We start from the raw sequence: 6060 nt of genomic DNA, 5'->3' as shown, positions 1-6060 counted from the left end.
GATCCCCCCGCTCCTCTCAAACCCAGAACCCGGGTCGTTCCCTTTCAAAACCTGCGCTCACAAAGGGATCTAAAAAACCCGTCACACTAAAGAAAGCCCGGAGTTCATGTGACCGGCTCCGTGCAGCCCGGGTTCCAGGGGAGCAAGGGGGTTGGGTGCTTTTGTGAAACGCCCGAGTGTTGTTTTCGACCTGAAAGGACAGAATGCCGAGAATCAGAGAGAGAGCTGGGGCTGGAGGGGGCAGACCCGGCGTCTGGGAGGAAACTGAGGCCGGGGGCGGGAGGTGGGGGAAGTGACTTGTTTACCCCAAGTTGCTCTTTCGGTCGCTTGTAGGAATCCTCTTTCTAACCAGCAGAGCGATCCCAAACGGAATGGGAGAGCCTGGAGCTGACGACTCCCTTTCCTGGACAGGTTCACTTATACACATTTTTAGGGAGTACGTACAAGGTGGCATGAACGGGTAATGACCTGAAAAAGAAAGTATAAGCAGGCCTCCTGGTTACAAGTGATGAAAACCCAACTGGAACTAACTTAAGGAGAGACAAAAGTAGACTATATTTGTTCACCTAAAGGCACCCGGTGGGGTGGGGGTGGGGGGGTGGTCCCGGCCAGGGCACTTGCCCTGGGAGGCAACAGGAGAAAGACTTAGTCTGCTGTCGTCTCAGATCTCTCTTTAAAAATGGAAAGGAACGGGTAGAGAGAAGGCCGGGGCCACCCAATCCTTCCCCTTCCCTTCCCGGTGCTTCTCCTACCACGTGTCAGTAAACAGTGCATACCACTGGTTTTGGTATTTTATGTGAATGATGTACTTCAGTCCATATCCTGTTGGAACTTGCTTTTTTTCGTACATCATTATGTTTTTTAGATAGAGTCATGTTTAAACAAGCATATCTGGCTCATTCGTTTTAACCACTGTATGGTATTTCATTGAATAAATAAACTCCAGTTTACTTTCCATTCCCCAGAGGGGAATCTGCATAAATGTCTCTTTGCCCACCGTGCAGAGCTGCTCCCAGAGGGACACCGAGACACAGAGACACTCAGTACTGGGGACAGGAGTGCTTTCATCTTCCCTGGGCTCCCCAAAGCGCTCGCTAAAGAGAGGGGCCCCACTGGCACTCCCACCAGCAGTGCCTAGGTCCTGTTTTCACATCCTTGCCAACACTTACTGATAATGGACTTAAAACCTTTGCCAGCAGGATGAGTGTGAAATGGCAGTTCATTATTTTACTTTTTATTTATGTTTGTATTTCCCTGATTATTAAGGAAGTTGAACATCTTTTCATATTTATGAGAGATTTGGTTTCTTCCTCGGTGAATTTTCTCTTCATATCCTTTGCCAGTATTTCTGTTGTGAAGCCTTTTTTCTTACTGGTTTATAGGTGTTTAAAATCATATTCCAGACATTAATTCTATCGCCAGACACTAAGGTGATTGCTGATAGGATTGCATTTAAGTCTCCCATCTTACTTACCATAGTTGTTTTCTGTGTTCCAGGCATTCAGTGATACTTTTTTCTTTTGCCTGCTTTTGGATTGAGTATTTTTTTTAGTAATTCTATTTTCATCACTCACTTATAAGTTACACATCATTTTTAATGGTTGCTCTACGTTTTACAATATACATCTTTAATTTTCAACAGCCGGCTTCACGTAAATTATACTACTCCACCTGTGGTGCTTTAACCTCACAGGAATTTACCCACCATCCTTTGTGCTGTTGTAAGCATACATTTTGTGTTTCTAGATGTTACCATCCGCATAATATATTGTTGGTTGTGCACATGGTAAATATCTTCTCCCAGTCTGTCTCTTGTCTTAACATTTTTCATGGTAATATATGTTGCACAAACATTTATTTTTAAATATAATCAAATTTAGTACTTTTATTTTTAGGGTTTGCACTTTTATTTTTTGTTTGTTTTCTTCCCTACCCAATGCCTTAAGGATATGCCTCAACTTTTTATTCTAAGATGTTTACAGTTTAGCTTTTACACAGTTAGATCTTTAATCTAGAATTGATTCTTTTAGCTTTTAATACAAGTTGCATCTTTACTGAGATATAATTCACATAGCATTAAATCCATCCATTTAAAGTGTACAATTCAGTGGTTTATTATGTTCACATAGTTATGCAACCATCACTATGACCTAAGTTTAGGATATTTTCATCACTCCAAAAAGAAACCCTGTACCTAGTAGCAGTCATTCCCCGTTTGCTCCTAGCCACTCCCACTCAGCCCTAGGTAACCACTAATCAATCCACTTTCCGTCTCTACAGACTTGCCTATTTTGGACATTTCAAACAAACAGAATCATATAATATGTGGTCAGTTGTTACTGGCTTCTTTTACTCACATAATGTTTTTTAAGATTCATCCATGTTGTAGCATGAATAGTATATCATTCCTTGTTACTGCATTGTATGGATACCCCAATTTTATTTATCAGTTCATCACTTGATAGACATTTAGATTTTTTCCACGCTTTGACGATTATCAGAAATGCTGCTGTGAACGTTTGTGTACAGATTTTTGTGTGGATGGATATTTTCATTTCTCTTGAGTGGAATTCTAAGAGTAGAATTGCTGGGCCAACTATTTAATATATGTTTTTATTGGAGGATAATTGCTTTACACTGTTGTGTTAGTTTCTGCTGTACAGTGAAGTGAATCAGCCATATGTATATCTAAGGAACTGCTAAATTGCTTTTCCAAAGAAGCTGCACCACTTTTCATTCCCACCCACAGTGTAAGAGGGTTCCGATTTCTCCACATTCCCACCAACACTGATTCTCTTTCTTATTGTAGCTATCTATGGGTGTGGAGTGGTATCTCACCGTGGTTTTGATTTACATTTCCTTAATGGCTAATGATGTTGAGCATCTTTTTATGGGCATATTGGTCATTTGTATGTCTTCTTTGGAGTCATGTCTATTCAGAACTTTGCCCATTACAATTTTTTTTTTAATTGTGGTAGAATACACATAACATAAAATTTACCATTTTAACCATTTTTAAGTGTACATTTCAGAGTCAGTATGTACATTCACATTGTTGTATAGCCAATCTCCAGAACTCTTTTGATCTCGCAGAACGAAAACTCCATACCCATCAAACAATCACTCCCCATTTCCCCAGCTCCAGCTCTGGGCAACTACCATTCTTCTTTCTGTCTCTATGAATCTGACTGTTCTAGGTACCTTATCTAAGTAGAATCATACACTTTTTGTCTTTTTGTGACTGGCTTATTTAACTTAGCATAATGTCAGTCATCAAGATTCATCTGTGTTGTAGCATGTGTCACAATTTTCTTCCATTTTAGAGGTGAGTAATATTCCATTGAATGTATAGATCATATTTTGCTGATCCGTTTCTCCGTGGAGGGACACTTGGGTTGCTGCCACCTTATGGCTATTGTGAGTCATGCTGCTATGACCATGGCTGCACAAATATCTCTTTGAGACCCTGCTTTCGATTCTTTAGGGGTATATACTCAGAAGCTGAATTGCTGGATCATATGGGTTCCATTTTTAATGTTTTGAGGAACCATCATAATGTTTTTCCACAGCAGCTGCACCATTAATACTTTCCTACCAACGGCGCACAACAGGTCCAATTTCTCCACATCTTCACCAACACTTATCATTTTCTGTTTGTTTTGTTTTGTTTCGATAGTAGCCATTCTAACAGGTGTGAGGTGGTATCTGATGGTGCTTTTGATTTGCATTTCCCTAATGATCAGTGATGCTGGGCATTTCTTCTTGTGCTATTGGCCATTTGTATATCTGCTTTGGAGAAATGTGTATTCAAATCTTTTGCTCATTTTTAAATCACTTTAAAAAAATTGTTTGCCCATTTTAAAACTGGGTTGTAAAAGTACTATATACATTCTAGATACAGGTCCCTCATCAAATATAATATTCACAAATATTTTCTCCCATTCTGTAGGTTGTATGTTCACTTTATTGAAAGGGTCTTTTGAAGCACAAAATATTTTAATTTTCAGGAAATCCAATTTACCTATTTTTTCTTTTTTTGTTTGTTTTTCTGGTATCATATCTAAACAACCATTGCCTAATCCAAGGACATGGAGGCTTATGCCCATTTTTCTTTTAAGAGTTTTATAGTTTTGGCTCTTACATTCAGGTCTGTGACTCATTTTCAGTTAATTTTTGTATAAATTGTGAGACAGGGGTCCAACATCATACCTTTGTATGTGGGAGTCCAGTTGTCCCAGCACCATTTGTTAAAAAGACCATTTTTTTTACCCCCATTGAATTGTCTTGGTACTTTTGTCAAAAAAATCAATTGACCATAAATGTGAGAATTTATTTTAATTCTATTCCATTGATGTATATCTTATCTTTATACCAGTACACACTGTTTTGATTACTGTCACTTTGTAGTAAGTTTCAAAATCACGAAGTGTGAGCCCTTCAGCTTTGTTCTTTTTTTTCAAGATTGTTTTGGGCTACTCAGGATCCCTTGAACTTCTATGTGAATTTTAGAATGAGCTTATCAATTTCTGCAAATAAGCCATCTGGAATTTTGATGGGACCCAGAAGTCAACTCATCAGCTAACATCCCAGTAAGAGGCTCCTAGGTTAACTAATCTGTGATGATTCTTTTCAGATGAATGTAAGATGAGAAAGCCAGTATTAATAATTTTGGATTTTCTTTTTGTTTTAATTTAATTTATTTTTTTATACAGCAGTTTCCTATTAGTCATCCATTTCGTACACATCAGTGTATACATGTCAATCCCAATCACCTAATTCATCACACCATCACCCCACACCTGGCGGCTTTCCCCTGTTGGTGTCCGTACATTTGCTCTCTACATCTGTGTCTCAGTTTCTACCCTGCAAACTGGTTCATCTGTACCATTTTTCTAGGTTCCACATATATGTGTTAATATACAATATTTGTTTTTCTCTTTCTGACTTACTTCACTCTGTATGACAGTCTCTACAAATGACCCAATTTCATTCCTTTTTATGGCTGAGTAATATTCCATTTTATATATGTACCACATCTTCTTTATCCATTTGTCTGTCAAATGGACATTTAGGTTGCTTCCATGACCTGGCTATTGTAAATAGTGCTGAAATGAACATTGGGGTGCATGTGTCTTTTTGAATTATAGTTTTCTCTGGGTATATGCCCAGGAGTGGGATTGATGGATCATATGGTAATTCTATTTTTAGTTTTTTAAGGAACCTCATACTGTTCTCCATAGTGGCTGTATCAATTTACTTCCCACCAACAGTGCAAGAAGGTTCCCTTTTCTCCACACCCTCTCCAGCATTTGTTGTTTGTAGGTTTTCTGATGATGCCCATTCTAACTGAGGTGATACCTCACTGTAGTTTTGATTTGCATTTCTCTAATAATTAGTGATGCTGAGCAGCTTTTCATGTGCCTCTTGGCCATCTGTATGTCTTCTTTGGAGAAATGTCTGTTTAGGTTTTCTACCCATTTTTGTAGTGGATTACTTGTTTTTTTTAATATTGAGCTGCATGAGCTGTTTATATATTTTGGAGATTAATCCTTTGTCCGTTGATTCGTTTGCAAATATTTCTTCCATTCTGAGGGTTGTCTTTTCATCTTGTTTATGGTTTCCTTTGCTGTGCAAAAGCTTTTAAGTTTCATTAGGTCCCATTTATTTATTTTTGTTTTTATTTCCATTACTTTAGGAGGTGGATCAAAAAAGATCTTGCTGTGATTTATGTCAAAGAGTGTTCTTCCTATGTTTTCCTCTAAGAGTTTTATAGTGTCTGGTCTTACATTTGGGTCTCTAATCCATTTTGAGTTTATTTTTGTGTATGGTGTTAGGGAGTGTGCTAATTTTATTCTTTTACAAGTAGCTGTCCAGTTTTCCCAGCACCACTTATTGAAAAGACTGTCTTTTCTCCATTGTATATCCTTGCCTCCTTTGTCATAGATTAGTTGACCATAGGTGCGTGGGTTTATCTCTGGGCTTTCTATCTTGTTCCATTGATCTATATTTCTCTTTTTGTGCCAGTACCATATTGTCTTGATTACTGTAGCTTTGTAGTAC

This window comes from Kogia breviceps, chromosome 9 (assembly GCF_026419965.1).
Source record: "Kogia breviceps isolate mKogBre1 chromosome 9, mKogBre1 haplotype 1, whole genome shotgun sequence".
Classification (NCBI taxonomy): Eukaryota; Metazoa; Chordata; class Mammalia; order Artiodactyla; family Physeteridae; genus Kogia; species Kogia breviceps.
The sequence above is the reverse complement of the archived record's forward strand: the minus strand, read 5'-3'. Positions refer to the sequence as shown.